The sequence below is a fragment of the Leucopleurus acutus genome (assembly GCF_964270905.1).
Source record: "Leucopleurus acutus genome assembly, chromosome: 6".
NCBI lineage: Eukaryota > Metazoa > Chordata > Mammalia > Artiodactyla > Delphinidae > Leucopleurus > Leucopleurus acutus.
Window position 1 is genome coordinate 15,433,434 of NC_139149.1, and position 12,997 is coordinate 15,446,430.

The window sequence follows — 12,997 nt, forward strand, 5'->3', positions numbered from 1 at the left end:
ATTCTTAGCATTATCACGTTGCATTAACATCCTCATTATTGTTATTAATTGTTTACTGTGGTTCCTCTCACTCTGCATTCTTAAGAGTAAGGACTTAGAAACTGTGTGTCATCATCTTTATAGAGTCAGTGATCAGCACTTAGCAGGAGCTCAGTAAATATGGGTGAGTTGATGAAACCAGTAATTAATTCTGGCTTTGAGTTTCCCTTTTGCAATGATCTCTGTCTCAGCATATTACAAAATGCTGGCTCAAAGGAAGTGAGGATTCAGGGCTAAGGCCCTGTATTCCTGCTTTCTGGGCAAACACCATCCATAATTTCAACAGCAGCCCATGCTGAAGTTCCTTTTCAAGTATCTTTTTATGGTATATGAGCCCCTGTGTGCTGGTGTCCTATGCACTATGCACATGGGAGAAACTATTTGCAAATGAAGGAACTGACAAAGGATTAATCTCCAAAATTTACAAGCAGCTCATGCAGCTCAATAACAAAAAAACAAACAATCTAATCCAAAAATGGGCAGAAGACCTACATAGACATTTCTCCAAAGAAGATATACAGATTGCCAACAAACACATGAAAGGATGCTCAACATCATTAATCATTAGAGAAATGCAAATCAAAACTACAATGAGATATCATCTCACACCAGTCAGAATGGCCATCATCAAAAAATCTAGAAACAATAAATGCTGGAGAGGGTGTGGAGAAAAGGGAACACTCTTGTACTGCTGGTTGAATAACTTTTTAAGGGGAATTAAGGAAAACATCACAAAGGCAGTTTCTTTCTTGAAGGAAAAAGAGGACCATGATAGATGGACCCCAAGGATGAGATGTTCTATGCAGCAGTGGTCTCCAACGTTTTTGGCACCAGGGACCGGTTTCCTGGAAGACAATTTTTCCACGGACGGGGGCGGGGGGCGGGAGGATGGTTCAAGCGGTGATGCGAGTGATGGGGAGCCATGCAGAGCAGCAGACGAAGCTTAATTGCTCACCCGCCGCTCACCTCCTCCTGTGCGGCCCGGTTCCTACCAGGCTGTGGACTGGTGGTGGTCCACGGCCTGAGGGTTTAGGACCCCTGCTCTACAGAGAGAGCAGCATATATGAAAGCAAAGCAATGTGAAAGCCCTTGTAATCTAGTCATAAGTTAAAAAGGCAGAAACTGAAATTTTACAGTGCACAAATTATGTGCCCTAAGGACTAAAAACAATATGGGAAAATGGAAAATGTTTGGTTTTAGGATTGTGGAACTGTTTGGTTACTGCTAAGAAAATAATAGTCTGAAGAAATTATTTTGGTTGAATTGAATTCTTAAAAAGAATAATCTTTCAATTGAACTTTGCTCTGTTTTGGTCATTGTGCTCACAATGAATAACCACACTGACACAATTATAATATTATTATAATAATTGTTTTTCTGAAAAATAATTGTTTTTCTGAATATAAGTAGAACTTTTCTCCAAATGTAAGAAGCATGGACTCTTATTAATCATCTGCTTTTTCATGATTTCATCACCTTCATCATGCTGAGTGCCTCGAGGGTGCTTTCATCAATGCAGGTTTAATTTTATTTCAACCAAGCTCAGTGCCTTTGTGTTTACAGCTGATAAGTGCTATGTAAAAATAGATGGAAACTGGTAGGGGATGTCATTATTATTTTAAAAGGCAAGAATTAATTTGTCTTTCACAGAGAAGGAAACTCTCCTTGGCTGTGACATGTATTATTCGGTCCAGAATCATTACATCTTTTGCTTTCCATTCTGTTCTTCTTGGGGCTTCCATGAGCAGTCTGGATAACCACCTCCATGAGAAGTACGAGCCACAAATCAGGGGGCAAGGATATCCCTAGCATAGTTAAACATTTGTAACTGAGTTGATCTGGATAACTTTAATCACCTTTAACTTTTCTCCTATAACAAGAGATCTATTTTGCCGTCTCCTTGCCTTTATTCCTTGCGACTAGGATGGCTATGTCCTTTCCAATTTCAGAGCTGCAGTCTGGCTTAAAAAGTAGATGGAGAGCTGGGAGGTCTGGAGTTAATCTCAGATCATTTATTAGTTTGACATGCCACCTGCAGCAAGCTTCTTCTCTTTCGGGCGCTCAGAGTCCTTTGTGAAAAATGAGATTGTACTTACTCCCAGGGTGGTGGTCAGGATCAAATAAGACAATGTCTGTGAACCACTATCTAAAAGTATAAAGCACTAGACAAGCCCTGAGTGGGTTTTTATGTTTATCAAGAAGCTGATTCATACATAGAAGTATAAAATTGATTCATTCAAATATGTTAGTAGTTTGGAGCAGTGGTTTCTTACATAACTAAATTTAATTTACTTAATTCTCTTCAAGGTAAAAACATAATATAAGAGTTTCTACCATCATGATCCAGTTGTAATTACTTTTTATTATGCTTTTATTATCTTAATCAAGCTAGTATCAACATTTTATGACAAAGATGTATATGTTCATTTAAAGAGCAAACATTTGGAAGCCAGAATGATATGTCTAATGATAATAGTAGCTATTATTTGTTGTACTTATGTGCCATTGTGATAAGTGCTATATATGAATTAGCTCATTGAATGTTCAGAGTGATCTCACAAGGTAGTGTCAATTTAGATCCATTTTACACATGAATAAACTAAGATCCAGAGAGCTGCGGTTGGTTATTAACCAACAAGGGCTCACCTGTACTCCTTAGAGAGGCAGTACTGTGTAGGACCATGGATCTGAGTTTGAATCTCACCTTCACTATTAATTAGCCCAGTGACTTTGTGTGAGTCACCTCCAATGTGTAAGCCTCAGGATCTCCTTTTGTAACGAAATAAATAAGTGTGAATATAAATGTTCAACAGTAGATCATGGTAAAGATCAAATGCGATCTGAAGTGTTTCTTACAGGGCTTAGCACGTTATAAGCACTCAATGAAAGGCAGTTGCTATTATGATTATTATTACTGTTATTATTTTAATGAGCCTTTTTGTACTTGGTAGCATCACAAAAGTAAATAAAACAAAGTCCCTGATTGTAAGGTGTTTAAATTATTGTATGGTTTTCCTTTAACCTACCATCATCACTGCTGAACATAATCTAAAAAGTGTCAGTAGCCTTGCTTTGCTTTACCAGTTACCAGCCTACTTACCGGCTCTATGGTCAGGCCACTCAAGACGGCTGTTCTCTTGTTCTCTGTACATCACCTGCTGGACCAGGGACTGCTCCACCTACATCCTGCTCACATGACTGACCTTCCTTCATACTTGCCCCAGACCCCAGCAAGTGATTGTTCTTATCAAAGGGGCAGTGAGGGGCATGTCCCTCTCCTAGTTTCCCTGCTAACTAATAAGCCAACCTGATGTAATTCCCCCAATGACTGGCAATCTCCCCTTCCCCACCCCAGGAGCAAAATTGATGCCATGTCCTGCCCACCTTCTATGGCACACTGTGGGGTGTCACTCTAGGACCTTGCTTCAGATGTGTAAGCTCCCCCATCCACTAAGACACGGATGTCTCTGTTGCTGACTCTGGGCTCTTTCTTTGGTCTTGAAGCTGGGAAAGCACAGGGCTGTGGGCCTGCAGGGTGCAGCCCAAAACTCTCATTCCCACTCTCACGGTCCCCTTGGACCTGATGCAGGTCTGTTTTATGACTGAGGCTTTGGCTCTCCTTTTATAGTGATTTTGGCTCTTCTTTCAGGTTACACTGCCTTGCGCTGCTCTGGAGGACCCTTTCTTGCTCTTACTCAGCCACATGTGGACTCCCCTCACCCCTCTATTCCATACTGCTCTCTGGAGGTACCTTATAATGTGATGTGGGATAGTCAGGGAAGAGAGGGATAAATCTCTCGAGGAGGTCTCTTTTGGTTTAAGAATTAGTGGGTACTTTCGGTGAACCAGACCCAGCAGAAATAGGCCATATTTTCTTTGTGAGCTGCTATCCACAGATTAAAAGAGTACTGAGAATGTAGTTGACCATCATTCAATATTTGCTGAATGACTGAATTTTCCAATTTTATCTTCATAACAGCCCCACCCAAGAGGTAGATGTTATCCACACTGTAATAAAATGTGCAAACTGAAGCTCAGGAGCATTAAGCCATGCGCTGTTAAAAGTTTGAGTCAGGACTCTAATCTAAGAAATCTGACCCCACTGTCAACCTGTCAATCACTATGAGATATGGTCCCCCAGATGCTTTGGGTCTCTGGGAAAATCTGTACTTTCTGGGAGCTTAAGAAATGGCCTTGCATAGAGTTAAGAGTCAGATTGGACTGTACCACTGTGTGCAAGGGGCAAGCTGTACTGATTTTTGTTTTTGTTTTTTTAACTTTTATTTTATATTGGAGTACAGTTGATTTACAATGTTGTGTTAGTTTTAGGGGTACAACAAAGTGATTTAGTTATACATATACATGTTATCTCTTCTTTTTTCAGATTCCTTTCCAATATAGGTTATTACAGAATATTGAGTAGAGTTCCCTGTGCTATATACAGTAGAGCTGTGCTCTGCTTTCTGCAATGCTAGGCACTTTTCTACTTTGTATCTTATACTGGTGTCTATGGGTGCTTTGGTCAGGACATTACATTAACTGGAGATCATTTTGTTACCAAATAGCCTCCATCCCTAAAGTATGAATATGAAATTAAGGTTGACACGCCTCAGCATCAGGAGGTCCTAGAACTCCATTAAAAATTTATATGTGGGGGCTTCCCTGGTGGCGCAGTGGTTGAGAGTCCACCTGCCGATGCAGGGGACACGGGTTCGTGCCCCGGTCCGGGAAGATCCCACATGCCGTGGAGCGGCTGGGCCCATGAGCCATGGCCGTTGAGTCTGCGCGTCCGGAGCCTGTGCTCTGCAACGGGAGAGGCCACAACAGTGAGAGGCCCGTGTACCACAAAAAAATAAATAAATAAATAAATTTAGATGTGGGCCCACAGGCAACTTGGAATATTTAAATAGCTTGCTCTGATTCTGTTTCTAAACCAGGCTGACCTTTCACCATGTGACTGGAAGTCAATGAAAATGACCACCAGGCTTTAAGACCCTGTTTTACCTATGGCCTTCTCCTCTCTCTTAGCTCTTCCCTGGCTCACACTATTTCCAACTCTTTAACATTTTGAGCTTGTTTCCTGTTTTTGATGATAAATTTGGCTTGTCTGTTTTTTAAACTCAACATTCCGGAGAATATGGCTTGTAGTAATTCTTGGCTTCTCTTCCATTCATTCATTCACTCACTCATTCATTCACTCATTTAGAGTCTAGAAAATCCAATTTACATAGATTTGTCTCTTGATCTTGCTGCTGTGTGACTATGGGAGTTTCTCAATGTCTCTGGACTTATTACTTTATTTTAAAAATGGCAGTAATGGTAATATCTGTCTCATAGTGTTATTGTGAAGACTCCATGAATTAATACATGAAAGTTGCTTAGAATACTGCCTGTCACATAGTGAGGGCTATCTATATGTTTGCTATCCTTGTTATTATTATAATTAATTCCTTCATTATTTATTTATTGGGCATATTATATACCAGACACTATGTTATGCTATATGCTGGTTTATCTACACAAACCATCTCAGATCTCATAGTTTATTAGAGGAAACAGGCATATAACTAAACAAGGGTTGATAGTACAGTTCACGGGTTATAAGGCAAGGAATTACAGAGAAACAAGAAAGCACAAATCAGCAACTTCTACTAAGAGCATGAATTAATGGATCAGGGAAGGCTTTTGCAAGAAAAAATACTTTGGGGCTAAGGCCCCAAAGTTAAGCAGAAGATAAGCAGATAAGTAGAGCAGACAAGCCTCCCTTAACTTTTGCGGGGACTGGGAAAAATATACAAATAGAAGCTTATGTATCATAGGTCTGAATATTTGGAAGTTTAAATCAAACTAGGTAATCAACTAAGTTTTATCTTTCCATCATTGAAAAATATACCTTCATAACAATCTGGAAGGCTGGGTTCAAAATCAGAATTCTCAGATGCTCTGAGTTTTGTGTTGAAATGGGGCAGCACAGGGACAGCTGATCTCTGACCCCTCCCTGGTCACAGACAAGTTCCCTTTGCTTCCCATGCCCAGATCCCTCTGTCTCATGTGGGGCCTTGTGTGCACATGCATGGAAGGACAGCTCCATCCACATGATTGCTCCCTGCCCAGCTCCCTCTTGACCAACTCCCAGACCTGGGGATGCACAGGCCCGTGGCCAGGTCAACCCTCAGGATAGATTCAGAGTAGACAGACACTAGAAGCAAGCTTGAGGCCCCTGAGACAGGAATTCTGGGATCCCACGTCCCAGGAATGAGGTCTGGAAGGAGAAGGCATGATCTCTATGATTCCCATTCTGTGGAGAGGGACACTGCTAGGAGAGGACCAGACTAGGGCCCTGAAAGCAGTGGTTCTCAAACTTTAAGGTTAATCAGAATCATCTGTATGGTTTATGAAAACACAGATATCTGGGCTATAACTTACTGAGTTTCTGATTCAGTAGTTCTGTGTTGTGGTCCAAGAATTTGCATTTCTAACAGGTCCCTAAGTGATGTTGATGCTGCTAGTCTGGGAACCATTTGAGAACTATCGCTCTAAGCATGGGGCCAGAAGAGGACTTTTCCTTCTCATGGCTAAGGGAGTGGGGCATAGAATCCAGGAGTGTTCCAGGTGCAGGGGACAGTGTGTGAAATGACCCAGAGACAGGTGAAGCTTCTGGTTATAGTACATGGAACTGATCCCCATACCTTAACTCCAGCCATTGGGTTGGCCACAATGTGTCCATATGGGGACACTGCCACATAAAATGGCATCCAGCCAGTCTACCAGGGTTAAATGCCAGAACCCTGGGGTGAGCAATCTTCCTTCTTGTGTTATCTTTGTGTAGCAACGGTGATCATGAATCAGAAATCTGCCAGTACTTAGACTGTATTCTAGGAACCTTTTATTTTCTCTTAGTTTCTTATACTGTCATTGTTATTCAGTCCCTGTAGCTCAGCTCCAGCTGGACATGGTAAGCCTCCAAGCTGGTAACTTTTGTAATGAGACCCCCAAAAGTTACAACCTGGATCAGGTTGTCTAGTAATCTACAGAGGCCTCATCTGATGAGTAAAAGATAGCATGTTTAGGTTCTTCCAGGAACTGTTTACTCTGCTTTGTTGGTAAGAATCACAGTAAGGCTGAAACTTAGCTTTGGAGATCAATACCAGATGGATTTATTTAGCACGTGCAGGAGAAAATGGCAGAAGTGTCTGTTAGTCTGATGACATTCTGGGCTGTTATTGAAAGTTCATTATTTAACTGATGTCGCTGCACAGGAAGGCTGAACTTTGACACATTAGATATGCGGACTGAAGCCATGGCTGGAGTATGCAGGTCTGAACATTTAGTTTTCTTTCTGGTGTAGCAGGCCCCCAAACACTGATGCTGTGCTTTAGCATTTAGGCTAAAGGTTTTCCCCTTGCCTCTCTCTTTTATCATGGAGTTTTTGCATATGCTCTCTAAATTTCTTAGAATGACTTTATTCTTTTGTTCGGCAAATCCAGTCTTTCCTTCTTAGTCATATGCCAAGGCCACTTTCTCCAGGTGGGTCTGGTTTGATTCCCTTTTACAGAGTTCAGGGCCAACAGGCAGTGTCTGTCAAGTTACAAAGAGCTGAGCCAGTGCCAAATTCAGGGCAGGGCCAGAGAAGGTGTTTGCAGTTTATAGAAGCAGATGTAGCCTGAAAGACCAGAGAAAACTGAACATCTATGAAGAAGCATTCATGCAACAGATCCAAGAGATGAGAGAAAAATGGTAGGGTGTGACAGGAGCAGAGAAGAACAAAGAGGAACTGCAGTGTCAGAAGAGACCAATAGATATATCCAGATACAGGTCCATGGGGGCTGTTCAATTAGTTAGACTGGTTTCACTGGTTATATATACTAGCTTTATGCACACCAGTCTTATTTTATATTCTGATTAAACTTGTTTTGGTCTTTTTCAACACTTTACATGTGTTAACTGACCCCAATTAACATATTTTGAGATAATTGAGTTGTTTGTAGTCACCTGATTTTCCTGAACTCAAATGGAGAACAAGAACAACAATAAAAAAAAAAAAAGCAGAAGATACCCCAAAACTTTAAAGGCATTTCCTCCACTAAGGAATGGTAGAAGGTTACTTTGGGAGATGATTGGAGAGTATCAGAACAACTGCATTTTGGCAGGTACTTAGAGTCCCTGCTAACCAGGAACTAATCAGGACAACTATTTTAATCAATGCAAAAGTAGCTGAACTACATTCCATCGTATTTATATTGGTTTATCCATTTACCAGTTGAAGACATTTGGATTGTTTCCTGTTTTTGGAATTTCTGAATAATTCTGGTATAAACATTTTGTGTTTATTTTTTTGAGTGAACGTAAGCTTTGTTTCTCAAGAATGAATATCTAGAAGTCAGGTTACTGGGTCATATAAAGTGTATATTTAACTTTATAAGAAATAGCCAAGCTGTTCTCTAGGTTGGCTGAAAGATTTCACATTCCCACCAGCAAAGTATGAGAATTCTTGTTGGTCTACATTCTTGCCATCATTTGATATTGTCAGTATTTTTAAATTTTAGTCTTCTAATACATATGTAATGGTATTCCATTGTGGATCTAATTTGAACTCCCATAATGACTAATGGTGTTAAACATCTTTTAACGTGCTTATTTGCCATCTGCATATTTTTTGGTGAAGTGTCTCTTCAAATCTTTTGCTCATTAAAAAAATTGAATTGTTTGTTTCATTTTTGAGTTTTGAGAGTTCTTTAGATATTCTTGATACAAGTCCTTTGTCTGATAAGTGATTTGCAGATATCTTCTCCAATTCTGTGACTTGTTTTTTTATTCTCTTAACAGTGTCCTTAACAGATCAAAAGTTATTAATTTTGATAAGGTCCAATTTTTCAATTTTATTGGTTGTAATTTTGGTATAATATCTAAGAACTTTTTGCTTAAATCAAATTATGACAAATTTCTCCCATGTTTTCTTCTAGAACTTTTATAGTTTTACCTTTTTCATTCATGTCTATACTTCATTTGGGTTAATTTTCTTATGCCATGTGAAGTGTAGGTCAAGAATCATTTTATTGAATATGGATGCCCATTTTCTACACTTCCATTTGTTGAAGAGGCCATACTATCTCCATTAAATTGCTTTTGTACTTTTGCAAAAGGTACAACTGGATTTTATTCAGTCTTTCAGTAGAATTTGGTATTTTCATTCTTGAAACAATCTCTTACTCTTGATTTTCTTGATACAATAATCTCTTAGTTTTACCCTACTTATGTAATGGGCCCTCCTCTGTCTCCTTGGAGGGGATCCCCAGTCCTTTGCCTAGCTATGCTATTTTCATTCATTAAGGCTCACTACCAGACATCATTTTTCTTTATCCTCTATTCTCTCCCTAAGCAATTTCATCTGTACCCAAGGTTTTAATAACAATCCATAGGTAGATAAACTTATAAACTTATATCATCAGCTCCGATTTCTCCTCTGAGCTCCAGACATTAATGTCCATCTGCCGCCTCGATGTCTCAATTTAAAACTCTGCGAGTCTGGAATGATCTCATGATTCATATAAAATATGATTAGTTTCAGTGTTTCCTATCTATCCTGTTCTGTGGTCATATCTGACATCCTCCTTTCCCTCTTCCATCAATATTTAATATTTCACAGTTGATTTCACCTCTTAAGTACCTCTCAAGTATGTTCACATCTCTTTATCTCCACTGTCATGATCCAAGTCCAAGCCAGTATCATCCTCCCCATGATTATCACCATCATCTTTTAGCTTATTACTCTGCATCCCATACTTCCTCCTCCAATCAGAATGAGCTTTTAAGAGATGAGTCTGATCATGTCAGCCTGCCTGCTTAAAACTGATTTGCTTTTAGAATGCTCTTTACCTTGGACTACAAGGCCTTCTTTGATCTGGTCCTTGCCTAACTCTCCAGCTTAATCAATTAATTCATTCATGTACTTATTCAATAAATATATACTGTAAAAAAATAAAATAAAATAAATATATACTGAGTGTCTACTATGTGTCAGGAAACTATTCTTACTGCTGGGCATGTAGCAATAAACAAAAAGTCCTTGTTTTAGTGGAGCTTATATTCTAGCAGGATTGTACATACACAAAACACATAAATGTATAAATAGTATGTATTTATACTGGTGAGTGGGAAAATGCAAAACATATAAATGTAAGGGGACAGTGAATTATGGGAGAGGTGTTGTTTTAATAGAGTTGATGGGGAAGGGCTCCCTAGGAAGGTGATATTTGAGCAGGGATCTGAAGAAAATGAATGAGCAAGACATGCCTATTCCAGGCTTTGGGATTAGTCTCTGAAGGCTCCATCCATTCAATCCTTTCCTCATTTTCATGCACTGATTCATGGCCTGCTTTTACACCCAGCAGTCAGCACCTATCTGTCAGAGGGTTACACTCAGGTTGCCAGAGCCTGCTTTCCTGAAGTGCCTGGTAATTTATGTCTCTCCTGGGACCTCCTTTATCCAATGACTGATGGGTGTAATGAGTGAATGAGCATAAATATTTAGGCTCCCCTGTCCCTAGTCAGGAGAACTCTGGGTGTGACGTACCATGTTTCCAGACTTCCCCTGCAGGATTAAGTCAACGTTATCCTCTGCAAGGACATCAGACCCTCACTTGGCTTCCTTCTATGCTGCTGTCATTTCTTCATTCCCCTACTAGTCTTTCCTGAGGGTACTTCCTAATAGATTCCATTCATTAGGATCCTTGTCTTAGGGATTGCTTCTGGAGAATCCAAATGAAGTCAGATGCTATATAATATATGATAGAAGTTTTGCATTAATTTAAGAAGAGAATTGCAAAAGTAGAATCAAATCATCATATAGCGTATGGTAGTACCATATCTGTGTGTGAATTAAAGGCTTTTATGGATCAGACCATGGCACATTTCAACTTGAAACAGATCAGTAGCAGCAAAAGTATAGCAGTAAATATGTAATGAGAAATTTTTATGTTCCTAAGTTCGGTGATAACTGCACTAGGTAACTATTTAATCCAGATTTCAATAATGCCACAATTCGCTTAGAATGCACAAGAAACTAGCTTCGCAGAGCTACTAAGAAACATCTTATTAAAACTTCCACTATGGTAGTGCTCACTGGCAGAGTTTTGATTAAGCATGAGGTTGGAAACAGAGCCTGGAAGTTATTAATACCATTTTGTTGAATATACTTATGCAAATAGCCATTCCTTACACAAGTATTACAAAAAGAGATTAAAACCAAAATTGGTTTTAAGGTTATATATATATTTTTCTTGAATACAACACTGGTCCTTTAATTTCAGCAGAACACTGTAATATGTTACATTAAAATTAATGTTAATTTAAATTCTATTAATTTCATACTTTGTATTTAATTTAAATATGGTTTAGGTTTTATTGTTGTATATGAGCTATATGCAAAAGAAGTTTATACCTAATTTTATATCTGTATATTTTTAAGTACTACTATAATAAAAATGGAGGGGAGGTATTGGTGGTCTCAATAATGTATTTCACTAAAAGTGGTCCATATATCACTGAGGTTTGAGAAATAGTTCTTTAATCCATTTAATTTAAATCCACTCAGTCCATTCAATTTAAAATGTGACCCCTCAATAAGTAGCAGCAGCATCAACTTGGAGCTTGTTAGTGTTTCAAATTCTTGGGTCCCAGCCAGACCTGCTGAGTCAAGAAACTCTGGAGTTAGAGCCCAGCAACCTGTGGTTTCACAAGCCCTCCAAGTGATGCTGGTGTGCATGGCACTATAGTTCCAGAACAACTGCTCTAATCCTTCCTCTCCTCCTTTGTTGAAGCTCTCATCCTCTGATGGGTCTAACTACCATCTCCAGCCTCCTAATCCTCCTCTGCACAGCTGTGAAAGGGATCTTTCTAGAGCATATTTATTGTGCCACTCCCCCTTTGAGTACCTTACATGGATGACTTCTCTAAGACTGTTATCTGTAAAATGAGAATAATAATGCCCTTCATCAAGTTGTAAGGGTAAGCATAATATAGGCATTAATTAAATGGTGATGGTCACTGTTATTATTATTCTCCCCATCATTTTTGCCATCAGCAGTAACATCCTCTATTGCTTAAAGAATTAATTATAAATGTTTTATAAGTTTGGGAAATTATCCACCATATGAGTCTTGATGGAAGATGATCCCAAATGTTCCAGCCTCTCTTGTGTCAGACACTTGACTTATATTGTCTCTCAGATATGTCTGCCCCTGACTCTGACCCGGGAGTGAGTGACTCACAGCAGCAGTGAAGGATTCACGCCGGCTGTGGGTCAGCAGCTGCAATAAAAGTTTTCAGGAGCAGCAATGACAGAGCATCTAATGGGGTCTAGCGTCCAGGGTCCAGCATTTGTAGTGTCTGTGGGAGAAGCTGTGAGGGCAGTGGTGTCATCCCAGCACTAATTTGGGGGAGACTTTTGGGATAATTTGGGGGCCACTTAGTCTTTTTCTTGCCTGTTTTCTGTGCCTGATTTTTCCAGGTTTTTAGGAGATTCTGTGACCTATTCAAAATCTGTTTAAATCTACATCTCCTTTTGGGGCATCAATCAGCCAGTCACAGTATCTCTTGCTTACAACTAAGAAAACAACTGGTACACGGGCCTCAAACTCCATTTCCACATTCAATTTTCCTCCCTACAAGCCTAATGCTTTGACAGTCCTGGAGCATTTACCTTCTCACAAATGTATCACATAATTTCATGCTTCTTTATCTGTGCTTACGATATTCCCTCTGCCTTGGAAATTCTTCTTGTCACCTATTTTGTCTGGTAAAATCCTATTTACCCTTTAAGACCCATTAATACTTGCCAGAATTAATGTCTCACTGTTGGTGATAGATGGGTGGCTTACTTGTATTCTGAACAAGAATATGGAAATGAAATACCGAGATGTTTAGAAAAACAGTGAGGAAAAATAACAAAACTTCCTTT